Below are 18397 nucleotides of genomic sequence, written 5' to 3' on the forward strand. Positions count from 1 at the left end.
AATTGTGATGGCTCAAGACAGAAAGTGAACTACTACAACCCTTCGGTTTTCTCTTGCCCTCGTTGACTTGATGCCACAAAATAGAGTGTTATGGCTTGCCTACGGATTCAGAGCAAGGCTCATAATTAAGGATACATACCTAGGCGTGTCATTCGATTGGGTCCTTCTCCCCCTACTGCTTTTGCAATTTCCTTATATACCACGAGAAAACTCATAATTCCTCTTATGCTATGGATATGTCTATGACACATGGGTCTCCCCATATTCGCTGACAGTGCCATATAAGAGAGTTAGGGTTTAACTGGCATGTGAGGGATTTTTCCGTTTTAAATTCTTGATGGAGAGACAATGTGGAAATCGACCAACAGCTGAACTGATGGACCACTATCCAAAGTTGGGAAAGAGATTCCTCTTAACATTTTGGTTCAATTTAATCGATTCCGATTCTGACTTTTGTGATGAGCTGCTTCCAAATTCCGGGTACAACTTGTGAAAACAAGAGGAAGTCCATTTCTGAAGCTTCGTGAGGGTTGAACAAGGAAAGAAAAAGATGCACTGGCTACCTTGGAATTGGCTTTCCTCGCGGAAATTCCTTCGTGGTTTGGGATTTAGAGATATTCAACTTTTCAACAAAGCCATGGGTGGAGCCTTCTGACATAATCTGATTCTTTATGTGCTATTTTCCTTTCTCCAACTTTTGGCATGCAAGCTATCCTGGAGACCTTGATCAGCTTCGTATACTAGGCACACATTATGTTTGAAAAATTGGAAATAGAAAATCTATTGGAACAAACAAAAAAAAAGATGGGTCCCTGACAAGATGCTTGGTGTTGTCACTCTAGTGTTTCGATTGCCTGAACTGTAAAATGATGATGCTTTTATCAATCCTGCATCATCATAGTGGGATGAGGACATGTTAATGCTTCTTTTTTTGCACCCAATACGGCAGCCAAAATCAAGTAGATAGCCATTGCAAGAAGTGAACCAAATGTAGTGAATAGTCTATTATTAAAGGCACTGTGACCGCTTAAGAGGGTTAGGGATTCTAAACACTAAGGGTCAACATTGCATATACTAAATGGGCTAAATGATCACTAATCAAGCCCTAAGCCATCTGCTAATTGCTTTTATATGTTGGGAACCTTGCCTATAGCTTCTCTAAGCTCTAATACACATTAAAATGTGACTGTGCGAAAGGGCTATCAACTACTACAGACTCACCCTTTGCAAACACCCCATCACCACCGGTTTAGTCCGAACCGGTGGTAATAGACGACCTTCATCGCGGTTCTGGATTAGGTGGTCATAGTGGTCGTTGGAGTCGGCAGTAAAAGTAGGCATCATCACCGGTTCGTATTACAAATAAACCGTTGTGATGCTCCCATTCACTGTTGGTTCGTATTACAAAGTAGCAATAATGCCTGAATAGTATAAACCTTCCCGCCTAACTTCTTCACCCTAAAAGGCACCCTTTTTCCCACCATTATTGCAGCCGTTTTTTTGCCAAAATTCTCATGGAGTCTCCTCATTTATATATAGAATACACCAACTTATTTTAAGGTTGGTAACTAGCAATCCAGGTGATTGGTGCCCTTTTTATTTGGATTAATTATGCATTTTGTGATGAAATGATCATGGCCTTTTTCTTCATTTTAGGACAATTCCTCATCAAAATCCATCATGGAGGCTCCTCATTATTTATGTGTGACTACATCATGCATTTCGTAGGTCATGGAGAGTCTCTTTCTTCATGTTAGGACCATTTCTTATAAAATCCATCATGGAGGCTCATTAAATTTTGAGGGTTGGATTTCACAAACTTGAATTCAAGGTTAGTACCTAACTACTCATGGTTAGATCATTAGTGATGTAGAGTCTTTGTTCTAAATTTAGAGGGCATTTTTCAACAAAACGCACATGAACCACATATACTAAATTGGTAGTCATATATACATTTATAGATTCACTAGTCATGAAATGTTTAAACCAAAACTCTAATAATTAGATAGTTTAGATTAAAACTCCAATCAAATTTATTTAAATTGGAATTCTAGAATTCTTAGAGTATGTCTTTTTAAGAAATTGAAGGCCATAGTTTAAAAGTTCATTATTCAAGAGATTGGATGACGTAGATATATATACCATACTTTCATTAAATCGATATGCTAAAATTCTTAGAGTATGGTTTTCATGAAGAAACTTATTAAATTGAAAATTTATATCTAGAGATGATGTTATTTGTGGCAGAACCGTCTGAATTATTCCGGTTCAAGTGCGCAGACCAACGCTATACAGGCGATAGGATCTCAACGTACTTCAAACGGAACAACTCATTGGTCTGTCGGGTCACTGCCCGATTCAACCACGGTTACACAGGATCGACGTAGGTTTACCTCACACGAAGACGAGTCCAGCCTTACAACAGCTCGCAAGTTTTACACCACAGGATAATTAAACATTATTGCACAGGGGTTTTATTTCATCCTAGCCAATACAAATTTATACAAGCATTATTCGAAACTTCAAGTTTTAACTGACATTATTCAAAGGGGCAGCGGAAAAGATACAATAACGCGACTACTCGTCGCAAAGCAGGCACCATATTTAGCCCAAAGCATGGCGTTATTCCAGGGACCAACCAGGCGGTAAAGCGTAGGGCCAAGGAGAACTAGCCACTAAATCCTCGAATGGCATACCTGAAAATCACATTACTAGCAAGGCTGAGTATACTAATACTCAGCAAGGCTTACCTGACCTTTGGGTATACTTAGCCCATAACTAGACCATGATAGGTTGAACGGCTCTAGTTTTGTTTTGCTGAAAAGCAACAAAGAGTATGTCCTTACTTTTATATTTTAGCTTTCAGATTCTATTTTCTTTTAGTCAGTCTAGGTAAGCACCTATACTAGTTAAGCAAGGTAGATATTACGTATACATCAATATTATTCCATTAACTGTTATTGTTATTACTCTATGTGGTAGAAGTATCAAGCAGTCTCAATCTCCGCGAGAAATGGATTCTAAATCGAATTTCATAACCTTGCAAGGGATCCTAACTCACACGCTCGGAAACTGTGACACCCTAGGTGTTAAATATAGCAAGCAAATAGGAAGAATATTTTGTATGTTTTGAATTGTGTAAAATTTGAGTAAAGTTATGAAAATAAGAGTATTTATGTAATTTTATAAAAGTACAAGTCCTTTTATGCAAAATAATTGAAGTACAAAAGTAATTTTCAAAGTTTGCTAGGGGTCAAAATGTAAGAATGCAAGTCATCATGACATTTCATGAACACTTGCAATTATGTCCAAAACTACATAAAATTCACCTTAATAAGGACAAAACTTTATTAAGTTTGATTTGAGTTCAAAGTTGTAAAATAAAGCTCTGTACCTTGGGTTTTTGAACTTGAACCCTAAAGCAATGTTGTAGGGTTTGAAAAATTCTACAACTTCTATTTTGATCATTTTCTCATTAGGCTTTTGGATCAGTGCGAAATTTTAGTTTACAGTGAGGTCCCTGGACTTCTCTATTTTTGGAAACCAGTCCCTCGGACCCCCTCCTCTCTTTCTTCTTCCTCTAGCGCCCCTGCTCTGCTCCTCTGCTCCTCTACTGCAGCGCCGCCGCCCGCCATTTCCGGCCGCCCCTCGCCATCTCCTGCTGCGTTTCACCTCCACGCGTCGCCCCCAGCTCGAGCGCCGCCCTAGCCTCCCCTCTTCTGGCCTCCCCGCGCTTGCCACGCCATTCTCCCCTCCTGCCCGAGCTCCCGTCAACACCACCGGGCTGCTGCCATGGCAAATGTCGGCGCCTCCTCCCTCCCCTCACTCCTTCTTAGTTGCCGTGGTCTTCTTCAGCTCGTGCCCCTCCTATTTCCCTTCTTTTTCCCTTGCCACGCACACCCGAGCCCCGAACACCACTGCCGCCCCCCTTCCTCCACTCCGGCGACCCCCTGTTCACTGTGGGCCGCTGCAGTCTGCCCCCCAATGCCCACTATGACCCCTTGGAGAGCTTCCCCGTCGCCCCCTCAAGCTCTCCAGCCCATCCCTACCCCCGGACTCTCACCGGAATACCCTTGCCGTCGAGCTCCTCTCCGCCGCCGCTTCGATCCGCTGTAGGGACCCCACCTCCGGTCATCCCCTCCCCTTCTCAAGACCCCCAGAAGGTGCACCTTGAGCTTCTGGTACTCACTGACCACTCCTTCTCCACCCCCCGCCGCCCCCACGCTGGAATTTGGCCAGCGATGTCCGTTCCCTTCTTCCCCGACGAGCCAGGGACCTATTCGCTTTGATTTGAAAAGTTTCAAGGGCCTTCCTGCAAGATTCCTGAGCCGCCCCCCCCCCCCAATTCAAGGCTGTGAACTTCAAAAATATATAGTAAATTATAGAAAATTCAGAAAAATGTCAAACCAGTTGGATTTGAATCCTTGTGTTAAATACTACAACTTTTGTATTATGATCATGAGATGAATATGTTTATTTTGTGCTGTGCTTAAATTAGTATATAATGGGTACTTTAATTAGATCTTTTAATCCATAGCAGTGCTGAGGCTCAAATTTGAAACATGAGATGTGTGTGCCATAAGTAGAGTTGTGTAAATTTTGGAGGCTCAGCACAGTCCTCTAGCTAGAATGTTTAGATAACTTTGCTTTATGTTGATAAGAGTTTCATGATTTAAATTCCAGATGCATCTCTTCATTTTTATAGCTGAAAATTTTACCTTAGCTTTGTTTCAGCATTTTAATCCAAGATAAAATTTTGAGAGTCAGAACCCTAGTGTAACTTCAGTAATGAATTTAAGCTTAGATTCAAAGGAAATTCATGAACAAAAATTATAGTTCATGAAAAATTATGAAAATAAAGTAGAATGATGCCTCTGAGTAGTGTAACCGGTTCACAGAATTTCAGAACAAGATCTTGTGTATATCTACAGTTATAAATAACTCTTAATCTATTAGTGCTGTTTTTGTTTATTTTTGTGGCATAGTTCCTATGAAGATAAAATCTTGATAAATTTACAGTAGCTTAGAAATAGCTTTATCTATGGCTGATAAAAGTTTCCACCCTAGTGCTATAGTAGTTTGTTCTACAAAAATAAAACATGTTTTAGGTGTTAACTGTTTAAAGTAATTCTTCTGAAGTATTTACTGCATAAAGTATTTTGAAAATTTTAGGGTAATTTTGATTTTGTTTGTTCTGTTTGTTATAATTTTTATAGCATCAGATCTTAATCTTAAGATCAGATGCTTATAGTGTATAAACCATATCTGTAGGTTAAATGAAACCAGCCTTAGTTAGTTTATGAAATTAAATATGTTGTTTAGTGCAGTTAACTCGGTTAGTTTATACTCGATAAATAACTGCCCAGTAGAAGAGTGAATGATATGTTTGATGAGTGAACTATGTTTTTGTTGGATTGCAACTTTATCGTGAAATAGAATAAAAGTCTATGCATCTTCTAAACTGCATTGTTTACATCACATGTAGACTCAACGCTTCTCGCCGACGGAGATTATCAGATCCTCCCGGAGCCTGAAGTGGAAATTTCTGAAGACCCCAAGATCATCGTCGGAGATTTAACTGAAGCCCCGAACCCGAGTTCGAAAGAATTTATTAACATCTCTGACCCCAGCCTCTCCAGTGAAGGCAAGCCCCGGTCATAAACCCACTACATTGTAACACTGCAATTCATATATATATCTACTTATATTTACTTGTGCATTTAAGTTCCTAGGAGTTATAATGAAACCCTAGTTGCACATTGTTAGGTACCTATGTATTGAATAGAATCTGAGTCCGACTAGTGCTATGCTAATAGGACCGGTAGAAGTCGAGTGATTTCCTGTCACTCGCGCGATATAGGAATTGGTTGCTTACAATCCTGCAATCACTATAAGGATACCCCGTCTGTGTTGATGAATTTGGTTAAGGTTGCAGTGTGTGGTAGTGGCGGTTAAGTGTTTGAAAGTACTAGCCACATGCCGTGAAATATGGTAAGCGGTAAGCCTAGTAACCAATCGTCCTGAGAAGTGGACTCGTCCCCCACCACTCGACTTTTATTGTATATTTACATGCACCGATGTGTGGAAGTACGTTCTGCAGAGCAGACGGGAATACGATCATACAGTCGCGCTGTAGACATATGTCCTGCACATTGGATGTGCGTATGGTCCTGCAGTCGCTTGTGGTGGCATTGTTTCACGACCCGAAATGAAAGGCAAATGGTTGCTTCGGAACAACCTGTCGGTGTTCCAAGCGTGTGAGTTAGGTTTACCTTGCAGGGGTTGAAATTCGATTTAGGAATCATCTGTTTCTCGCGGAGATTGAGACTGCTTGATCCCTTTGCCACATAGAGTAATAAGAGCAACTTAATGATGATGAAAGATGACGTTTGAGTAGCTATAGTTGCTTGATCCCTTGGACATGTTTGAGTAGCTATAGTTGCTTACTTCGAATGAATAATCCACTATAACCTGAAAGCTAAAATCTGAAATTAAGGATCTACTCTTTGTTGCTTTTCAGCTGAAATTAAACCCAGAACCATTATAAGCCTTCATAAGTCTAGTTACATGGCTAAGTATACCATGAAATGGGTAAGCCTTGCTGAGTATTAGAGTATTCAGCCTTGCAATATGACTTTATTTCAGGTAATGTCTCTGAGGACCCTACTCTTACCATGCCATGGCCCTATGCTCTTCCTGATGGTTGGTCCATGGAATGGGACCCATCCCTGGCCAACACTGATCATACCGAGTGATGTCATGCCAGGGCTTAGCATGATATCCGTACTGGCGACGTGTATAGTTGTCATATTTTAAATTCCGCTGCCGTGAACTTGAAACTTTAAACTGGTTTGTAATAATTTCTATCAGTTTGGAACTTATGCTACTTTTGGAAACTCTTGTAACATAAATGCCTGTGATGTAAAATATGATGGCGATTGTATCCCTGGACTCGCCTTCGTGCGAGGTACCTTTTTGATCCTACTTTCGGTGGTTTATCAGGAAGTTACCCGACAGGCCAAGGGGTTACACCGTTTGAAGTACGATTGGAGCCCTTAAGAGAGGACTTGCGTACTTGAGCCGGTGTAATTCAGGTTGGTTCTGCCACAGAAACTTTCCTTTCTGGGCAACCGTTCCCATCTTATTCCGGGATGTGGATCAGGGCCACCACAAGCGACTGCAGGACCATACACACATTCATTGTGCGGGACGTACGCCTACAGCGCGACTGTATGGCCATACTCCCATCTGCTATAGAGAACGTATTCTCACATGTCGGTGCGTATGTGAAAAAACCAAAATTCGAGTGGTGGGGTAAGTCCACTAGCCGGGCCAATCAAGTAATAGGCTTACCGCGTACCATATTTATGGTATGTGGCTAGTACTTTCAAACACTTGACCACCTCTACCACACACTGCGACCTTATCAAAATTAAACCAACAGAGACGGGGTATTCTTTCAAGTCATGATATCATACATAACCCCGTCCGTTATCCTTATAGTGATTGCAGAAAGATAAACAATCAACTCCTATATCGCGCGAGTGATAGGAAATCACTCGACTTCTGCCAGTCCTATTAGCAGGGCAACTATTCGGTAAGGACTCGGAAAAACATTTATGTTGATAAGAGTTTCATGCATTTAGGGTTTCATTACAAATCCTAAAACTTAATGCACAATATAGATATATAATATAATGAGTGCATAATTTGAAAAACTGGGTTATGCACCGGGGCTTGCCTTCTTGGGTGGGGTTGAGGTCAGGAATGTCAATAACTTCCGAACTTTAGTTTGGGGCTTCAGTAAGATCTTCGGCAACGTTCACTTGGTCTTGAGATATATGCCGCTCGGTTTCCGGGACCAATTCGTAGGTTCCGTCTTCAAGCGTCATCGATTCTACATGATATGCAATGATTTGAGTTAAGTGATTTATTAAGTCAATAATTTTCCTTCATGATAAAGTTGCAATCCAATAACTCACATTCAAAGCATCACAAAGCAAGGATTTGAATTCCCAGAATTTCAACTTACTTATGGTACATTAAACCAATTAACTCTACTAGCATCATAATTAATTTCTATAGCTTCAAGCATAGGAGTACTGAGGTTAGGAATTTAGCTACACATACCTAAAGTTAATACAAGACTATGTTAATTTTTCATATTTTTAAACCTAACAGGATAGTAGTATAAAAATGGACAAATTCAAACTTAAGATAACAAGTTTATTTTTATTTTGAAATCTACAAAGGTTCTAGCCTTCAATTTTGATAAATGTGTTCACCTCTATCAGATGAGCTTGCCATAAATTTTTCATAAATTTCAAGTTTAAATCAAATCCTAAGGCAAAATAGTGCTATAAAGTTATTAAAAATTTACTATGAATTACTCACCATCAGAACAACAAATGGTAAAAAGATTTAAGTATGGAAGCATCTGTAGCATGCTTGAATAAATTTACTTGATTTCAAACTTACTTTGCACAAGTTTAAATTGGTTCAAGTTAGAGTACAGTACTGGTGGTTAAATTTGCACACAAGTTCACTCATATCACATACAAGTTGCATACCAAAAATCTCTTGAAATAAAGCTAGCATGCAAGAGATACATACGAGATTCCCTTTTGTTAAACATTAAAATAACACTTAAAGCATTAAGTTTCAAACTAAACTTTAGTAACAAAAGTTGTAGAACTAGACTTCTAGAGTATAACGGAACTAGTTTGACAATTTTTGGATTTTTCTACAAATTTCTACAGATTTTCAAAGCTGGCTGATTTGAATTGAGGAGGATACTGATATTTTGCAGAGAGGACCTTAGAAAGAAAAGAAGGTCTGCAATTGGGTCCTTGGCCGGTTTGAACTGAGGGACAGCAACAGCAGCGATCAAATTCCATCGAGGAGGATCACCGGTGGCGAGGGGGAAGTGGGGGAAAAAGTTCAGGAGCTCACGGCGGGCTCGGGGGTGGCTGGAGTCGAAAAAGGAACGTGGGGAGACGGCGGTTCGACGGAGGACCGAGCCGGCGGGGCGAGGTCCCGAGGCGGCGGCAGCGTTCCGGCGGCTGGAGTGTAGGATGGCGGCGAAGAAGTGGCTAGAAAGCTTCCACGCATAGATGTAGTGCTGGTGGTGAGCTTGGTGAGGGCCCAAATGGGGTAGAGCGGCGGGATGACGGTGACACCGAATGGCGTCGGTGGACAGAACGGCCGGCACGGCGTTCTAGTGGCGTGAGCATGAGGGGATGGAGAAGAACTGGTCAGGGAGCTTTAGTGGGGTGTAGTGGTGCCGGTGGAGCACGGGATTGTGGGCGTGGGGCGGCGGAGATGGTTGACGACGGTGAGCAGAGCCGGCGCCGGTGGTGTGGCGGCGGTGCTGAGCGGAGAAGAAGCCGAGGGGTGAAAATGCAGGCGCGTGAGAGTGTAAATGAAGTCGAGGAAGGCTCATGGACGTGCTGCAGGAACAAGAAGTGGCACGGGCGAGCTGGAGCAGGTGCTGGCGACCGGCGGTGCGATGTGGCGGCCTCGGGCGATAGCGGCACGACGTGGCGGGGCAGGGAAAAGCCAGCAGAGGTCGGGCGAGCGGCGGGCGGGTGAGCTGGAGGGCCAGGTGGTGGGGTTAGAGCGGCGAGGGGCAGCTGGCAGTGCGGGAGCTCGCTGGCGGGGGTGGCGGTCGGTGGAGCAGAGCAGCAGAGAAACAAAGAGGGAGGGGAGAGAGAGGAGGACGACGAGGACTTCTCCGTAATTTTCCAAAAGAGCAAGGGGTGCACTATAAAGTAAAATTTTCTTTCAAACCATAGCCTAAATGAAAATATGCCCAAAAGCAAAAGTGTAGAGTTTAAAAAGATCTACAACTTTGCTTTAAGGGTCAGCTTCAAAAGAGTTAGGGTTTTGAAATGTGGCAGAACCGCCTGAATTATTCCAGTTCAAGTGCGCTAGTCATTGCTATACAGCCGGTAATAACTCAACGCACTTCAAACGGAACAATCCATTGATCTGTTGGGTCTTCGCCTTATACAACCACGGTTCAATAGGATCGAAGCAGGTTTACTTCGCACGAAGGCGAGTTACAAATACAGTACAGCTCATCAACTTTTAATTTATAGATACAAACCTTGTTCAAACTTAAAGTAAAATTTATACAAACAGTGTTTAAACCGACAAGCTAAACAGCTTGTCCATGCTCACAATAGAAGGAAAGTAAATACGCGACTACACACGTTGCAAAGGTGGACACCATGCTCAGCCCAAGACCTGGTGTCTCTCCGGAGGGTCACTGCCAGCCGGGGACGGATCCCACACCACGGACCAGCCATGTGGAACAGAAGTTGGCCATGCAGAACTATCCGTGGGGTTTTCGAAGGTTATGCCTGAAAATGATACTAACAAGACTAAGTACTCTAATACTCAGCAAGGCTTACCCGGGATTGGGTATATTTTAGCCCGTAACTAGACTCATGAAGGCATGGTAAAGGTTCTGGGTTTATTTTCAGCTGAAAAGCAACAAAGAGTATGATCTACTTTCAAATTTTAGCTTTCATATTCTAGTTGATTATCCATTCTAGGTTAGCACCTACACTAAGCAAGCAAGGTAGAGATTACCATTCATCATGATTAATCCATTAATGGTTACACTTCTTACTCTATGTGGCAGAAGGAATAAGCAGTCTCAATCTTCGTGAGAAACGGACGATTCTGAATCGAATTCAACCTTGCAAGGGTAAACCTAACTCACACGCTTGGAACATCCAAAGATCATTCCGAAGCAATTGTTTGCCTTTCATTCTGGGTTGTGGAACAGGGCCACCACAAGCGACTGTAGGACCGTACGCACACCAATTGTGTAGGACATACGTCTGTAGCGCGACTACATAACCGTATCCCTGTCCGCTGCGCGGAACGTACTCCCGCATATCGGTGCGTGAGAAAAACCAAATTACGAGTGGTGGGAGGTATGTCCACTTGCCGGGCCGATCGGTTACTAGGCTTGCCGCTTTACCATATTTCACGGCATGTGGCTAGTACTTTCAAACGCTTAGCCACCACTACCACACACTGCGACCTTAACAACTTCTATCAAAACAGATAGGGTAGACCTCCAGGTCATGATACAACACATGACCCTATCCATTATCCTTATAGTGATTGCAGAATAGTAAACACGCAACTCCTATATCGCGCGAGTGATAGGAAATCACTCGTCTTTTACCGATCCTATTTAGCAGAGCGTCTATGCGATAAGGACTCGGGTACAATACATTGGATTCCTGAGATTTTATGCAACTAGGGTTTCATTTCAACTCCTAGACGTAATGCAAGATATATAATACCATAATGAAATTGTAATAATTTGAAATACTGGGGTATGCATCGGGGCTTGCCTTCTTGAGTGGGGTTGGGGGCAGAAGTGTCAGAGACTTCCGAACTTTGGTTCGGGGCTTTAGTTAGATCCTTGGCGACATTTATCGGATCTTCAGAAAACCCTTGGTCTTGTCCCAAGACCAGCTCGTAGTCTCCGTCGTCGAGAGTCTTTGATTCTACATGACATGCAATAATTTAAATGAAATGGTGCTTGAGTTTAAGAATTTTATTTCACAATAAAGTTGCAATCCAACTATTAACACACATGAATTCATGAAACAAGGGGGTTTAGTTTTGAATTATATTTAAGTTATAATTATAGTACTGGATTTACTGAAAACAAAAACTAAAACATTTGAATTTGAATTCAAAATTCAAGTTTAAATTCAAATCTTAGGTAAATAGAATTATAAAGTCTTGAAAATTTAATTATAGACTAATTATCAACACATTAGATTATAACAAAAAGATCTAATTATTTAAGTCTAAGGAACATGCTTAATTAATTTCAAATCATCTCAAATTTGAATTGCCCAAATTCAAAAGATCTTAAACTACAAAACAGTGCTAAGTTTGAAACTTTTACACAAGCTCACACATGACCTCTAGAAGCTACATACCAAAAATTACAAGAAACAAAGTTAGTATGTGAAAGTTATGCATCCTATACCCTTTTACTTTGAGTTTAAAATAGATTCAAAAATATTAAGTTTCAAACTAAACTCCATTAATAAAAGTTGTAGGGTTTGAAATCTAGTTTCCAACAAAATTGGTTTGACAATTTTTGAAATTTCCTACAATTTCCTATTGATTTTACAAACCAGCAGCCTTGCTCACATAAAATAATAAAGAGTTTTGCACTGGGGTCCTCAGATTCTTGCACCAAGGCCCTTGGAATAGAAAGGGATATCACAGATATGCCCTTGCCGGCTCTCGACGGTGTCCGGCATTCCTGTCTCCGGCGTTCTCGCTGGCGGCGAGGTTCGGGGTGGGAAGGAATCGGTGCTACATGACCTACAGAGGCTACTGAACACGATGCGAGGTGATGTGCTTGAAGGGCAGTAGCGGAGCACGGCCGGCGACGAGCAATGGCGGCGGCCATGTTGGGGCGGCGTCATTCCCGGTGAGGGGCCGGTGAACATGTGGGAACAAAGCGCGCATGAGCACGGGGGGAGTGCGGGGATGCTTTCCCCGAACTCAATTTGGATAGAAGCAGGCCGGAGAGGGGTGGTCGACGGCAGGGTGGGCGTCGGGTTCTCACCAGCGATAATGGCGGCCGGCGTTCTACAGGCTTGGGGGACGGAGGGCGATGGAGGAGGGGCTGGATGGCTTCAGGAGGATGATGTGGTGCTGGTGGTGCTGTTGATCGAGACGGAGAGGCCCTGTACCGATGGGTCGATGGGAGGCCGAGCGGCGGCGGAGGAAAGGGGCTCGTCGGTGCTACGGTCCAGTGATTCTGGTGGAGGAAATGGGGATTGGATCACTTGGTGAGCTACGGTGGATCGTGGGGGTGCTGATCGCACTTCGGATCGAGAATGGGGAGCGGTGGTGGGGGCTGCCGACGGTGAGCCCGAGTCGCAGAGGAGGTCCGGTGAGCAATGGCGGACGGAGCAGTGGGAATTGGATGGAAAAGAAGTGTGCAAATGCCAGAGCATGTGCTAGAGGAGCTAGAGAAGGTGCTCGGGGTCCAAAAGAAGCTGTGCCCGTGCTCAAGCAGGTGCTGGCGCCTCGGCGGCGCGCGTGGCAGCCGCGGCGGAGCTCGGGCAGGAGCTCTGCAACGTGGAGGCCGCACGGGCAGGCCAGCACGGGGTCCGGAGGGCGGCGGCACGGCAGAAGAGTGACATGTGGAATGTCAGAAGGCAGGAGGTCGCGCGGGAGATGCTGCGACCGCAAGCGGTGGCGAAGTGCAGCTCGAGCAGAAGGCGAACGACGTGGCGAGGGCAGGGGGTGGCCAGCGCGAGGGCGGAAAGTGGCGGGGCAGAGGCCGGGTGGCACGTGGCGAGGTCCTGAGCAGCACAGAGACGGCAGGGGCGGCGCACATGGCCGGTAGAACAGTGGCGGCGCGCGGCAGAGGAGAACAGAGGAGAGGGAAAGAGAGGTAGACGAAGAGGGACCCAAATGCAATATCACAGAACTGCAGGGACCCTACTGTAATGCATTAATAACTTTTAAACCAGTGCTCAAATGGAGATGGGCCCAAAAGCAAAAGTGTATGGTTTTTCAAAATGTACAACTTTGCTTTAAGGTTTATCCACAGAAGAGCTAAGGAGTTGGAGTTAAAATAAAATTTAGCAAAGATTCTAAACTTTATACAAACCCTATTTAAAAACTACACTACAAATATATCCAAAGGGTAGTTTCACCTACTTTTGCGATTTAAACACAAGTTTTTGACTTTTGCAAAATAACCCCCATACATTTGAATTCTACCCTCCGTGTTACCCATTTAGCACAAAAGGACCTTAATTAAAATATAATTATATAAGTAACACTTTTCCCTTAGCATTAAAATCCTTAAATACACTTTTACCACAATTTGCACATAACATTGCACTAAAACTTAGAGTTTGACAATACTAATTACCTGAGTGTCACAGCCTTTCCCTCTAAAAAGAATCTCATCCTGAGATTCCGGAACAGGATGGAATTGAATGATCAAGTTCGGAGGTTGGCTTGGAAAAAGTCTGGAAAATTATGCTGAAGCTAAGATTCGGTTTCCCATGTTGCTTCTTCTTCCGTATGATGGTTCCACTGAATCTTGTACATTCTGATGGTTTCTCTACTAGTGCTTCTTTCTTTAGTGTCCAGCACTCTAAGTGGATGTTCTGTATAGGTCAGTTCAGGTTCAATTTCGATGGCTTGGGAATCAATGATCTCGGTAGGAACCTTGAGGCATTTCCTAAGTTGGGACACATGAAAGATATTATGGATGGCCATTAATTAAGGATGAAGTTGGAGACGGTACGCTACGGGTCCACAGATTTCAAGGATTTCAAAAGGTCCGATGTATCGAGGAGCAAGTTTCCCTTTTACGCCGAACCTTTGAATACCTCGAGTAGGAGATACTTGAAGATATACGAAGTCTCCGGCTTGAAACTGTAATGATCTTCTCCGTATATCAGCGTAGCTTTTCTACCGAGATTGGTCTGCCTTTAGATTGTTCTGTATAATCTTTACATTATCCTCTGCTTCAATGACTAGGTCGGGTCCAAAGATTTTACGCTCACCGGTTTGTGACCATCTTAAGACTAGTCTGATAGCTGTTATTGTAAGAAAATTCTGCCAGTGACAAGCATTTATCCCAATTCTTGTCATACTGAAGGACACATGCTCTAAGCATATCTTGCAGAATCTGATTTACCCTTTCAGTTTGTCCATCTGTCTGAGGATGATATGCAGAGCTTCGAATTAACTTAGTTCCGAGAGCATGTTGAAGTTGCTCCCAGAACCGAGCAATAAATTGCGCTCCACGATCGGAAATGATCATCTTAGGTATTCCATGAAGACGAACAATTTGATCCAAGTAAATCTCGGCATACTTCTTGGCATTATATGTAGTATGCACAGGAAGGAAATATGCGGTCTTGGTCAATCGATCAACGATTATCCAAATAGAGTCATGTCTCAGAGAAGTATTAGGCAAGTCAACAATAAAGTCCATACTAATATCCTCCCACTTCCAAGAGGGAATTGGTAGAGGTTGAAGAATACCAGCAGTTTTTAGATGACTAGCCTTAACTCTTTGGCAGATATCACATTCTGAGACATAGTTGGCAATTTCTCATCTCATACGAGTCCACCAAAAGTTTTGTTTCAAATCCTGGTACATCTTCGTACTGCCAGGGTGCATAGAGAATTTGGATAAATGGGCTTCATCCAGTATCTGTTTACGGAGCTTATGGTCCTTAGGTACAACGATACATTCGTTGAACCATAAAACTCCTTCTGGATCTACTCGGAAGCATTTATACTTTCCTTCTCCTTGTGTTATCTTCTGCTTAATAATTCTGACTCCTTTATTGCGCTGCTGAGCTAGAACAATACTATCCCTAAGCGTGGCTTCAACTGAGAGATGGTTCAAGTCACCTTGGGGAACGATTTCTAGATTAAGCTGTCTCATTTCCCAGCAGAGAGTCTCATTGAAAGCTTCTACAGACAAGCAAGAGCAATGTGCCTTGCAACTGAGTGCATCCGCAACGACATTGGCTTTGCCTGGATGATAGTGTACTTCCAAATCGTAATTTTTGATAAGTTCTAGCTAGCGTCTTTGCCTCATATTCAAATCTACCTGTGTAAAGATGTACTTGAGGCTTTTATGGTCAGTATAAATGTGACATTTCGTACCCATCAGATGATGTCTCCAGATCTTCAAGGCATGAATGATTGCTGCGAGTTCAAGATTATGGGTAGGATAGTTCTGTTCATGAACCCTGAGTGCTCGTGATGCATATGCAATTACTCGGTTGTCTTGCATAAGCACACAACCAAGTCCGGTTCCTGATGCATCACAATAGATGTCAAAGGGTTTTGACACATCTAGTTGAGCCAAGACTGGAGCAGTAGTAAGATGATCTTTGAGGGTGTCGAATGCATCATCGCATTTTTGATCCCAAGAGAATTTAACACCTTTCTTTAGTAGTTCGGTCATAGGTTTGGCTATTATGGAGAAACCCGGGATGAAGCGATGATAATAGCCCGCTAGACCAAGAAAACTACAGATCTGATGGACTGATGTTGGAGGTTTCCAATCCATCACTTCTTGTACTTTGCTGGGGTCAACGGATATACCATCACCAGAGATGGTATGGCCCAGAAATTTCACAGTATCTAACGAAAACTCACACTTGGAGAATTTGGCGTATAAATGGTGGTCTCTTAATCGCTGAAGAATGACATGAAGATGTTTGGCATGATCTTCTGGATTTTTAGAATAGATCAGGATGTCATCAATAAAGACCACAACACATTTGTCGAGTTCTTGCATGAAGACAGAATTCATAAGATACATGAAATATGCTAGAGCATTGGTGAGACCAAATGACATGACTAGGTATTCATACAGAACAGATCGAGTGCAGAAGGCCGTTTTTGGAATGTCACTTGGCCGGATCTTAATTTGATGACATCCGGAACGGAGATCAATCTTTGAGAATACCTTAGCTCCAGCTAACTGATCGAAAAGAATATAAATGCGGGGTATGGGATACTTATTTTTGATAGTTACCGCATTGAGAGGACGGTAATCAACACATAGCCTTAAGCTATTGTCTTTCTTTTTCACAAATAAGGCCGGACAACCCCATGGTGATGCACTCGGATGAATAAAACCCTTGTCAAGGAGGTCTTGGAGTTGGATTTTCAACTCGGCCAACTCGTTAGGAGGCATATGGTAGGATCTCTTAGAGATAGGGGCTGTGCCAGGTTGGAGTTCTATGATAAACTCGATATCTCTATCTGGGGGCATTCCAGGCAAATCGTCTGGAAAGATATCTGGATACTCGCAGACAATAGGGATATCTTTTAGCTTGATCCCAAATGCAGCATAGGTGCAAGAGTTGAGGTACTTCGGTTGTGGAAGATAGAGAATGGTAGGTTCGTACGCAGGTGAATCTATCTCCACAGTTCGGGAAGAGATATCTAATGACACATGGTGCTGGATCATCCAATTCATACCTAAGAGGACATCCATTCCTTCGAGATCTAGTAGAAGCAAGTCCGTTTTTATTAATTGACTACCCAGCTGAAGTGGTACCTTTCTACAGATTTGATTTGATAAGATTTTTCCACCAGGAGTTGCTATCTTATAATCTCCATTAGTAGGATAGATATCCAAGCCTATTTTAGTTCCATACTTTGCACTGACAAAGCTATGGGTGGCACCAGAGTCAAAAAGAATAATAACGGGGTGATGGTTGATAGAAAAAGTACCCATCATTATTGGTGTCCCTTCAGGGAGTTCGGAGAGAGTGGTGAGGTTCACCCTTCCTTGGCGGACCTGGACCACTTGCCTCTTGCCTTTGCCCTTGCTGGTTGGACCAGATGTTTGCCCTTGGAAAGACTTCCTAGGTTGAGGGCAATCCTTGATGAAATGGGACGGGCTTATGCAGTTGAAACAACGATAGTTGCCTTGATTGATGGGCGGAAAGCTCGGCCGCGGACCTTGTTGTTGTTGCTGCTGAGGTTGAGGTGTTGGTGGTCGGTTGAATCGTGCCTGTTGGGGTGGTCTAGCTACCCATCTGCCAGGAAAATTGCTTCGAGGCGGGGCTCGAGGGGCAGTGCTCGGGATCAACCGATACCTCGACGGTTGCGTAGTTGTAGGCCCTGTGGGTGTCTTCCTCTTCTTTTCTGCTCTGTGGGTTGAGATGCAGTCTTCTTGAGTGATGGCCATGTTGACCAGCTCATTGAAGTTATCAGCCCTAACCAAATTCAGTCGTTCTTTAAGTTTGGTGTTCAGGCCTCGGCGAAAACGTTCTCTTTTGCGGGCATCACTGCCCGCATGGTATCCCGCGTACTGGCACAAGTGGTTGAAAACTTGTGCATATTGCATGACGGTGCGAGTTCCCTGAGTCAGGTTCAGAAATTCATTGAGCTTTCGCTCAATGAGTCCCTCGGGTATGTGGTGCGCTCGAAAGGCAGTCCAAAACTCGTCCCAGGTGACGAAAATGATTGGCAAGCTGCATGGCGTGAAAATGATCCCACCATAGGCGAGCTGTGCCACGGAGTTGCTGGGCTGCAAAGAGCGCCTTGTTCTCATCCGAACATGGGGCAGTCAATAGGGCAAACTTGGACTTGATAGTTCGAAGCCAAGCATCGGCGTCAAGGGGCTCATCCGCCTTATGGAATAGTGGAGGCTGGGTGCTGAGGAAGTCTTGATAACTGGCCGATAGAGGTTCATCCCGGCCTCAGGATTGCTGATGGAAATGGCCCATCTGAGCCTGCACAAGCTGGTTGAGGAGTTCGATTTGTCGGGCCATGACCTCGGCCAGATTTGGAGGTGGCGGTGGTGGTTGCTGAGAACTACTGGCCTGATCTGCCCAGAATC

The sequence above is a fragment of the Panicum hallii genome, chromosome 7, assembly GCF_002211085.1.
Source record: "Panicum hallii strain FIL2 chromosome 7, PHallii_v3.1, whole genome shotgun sequence".
Lineage (NCBI taxonomy): Eukaryota > Viridiplantae > Streptophyta > Magnoliopsida > Poales > Poaceae > Panicum > Panicum hallii.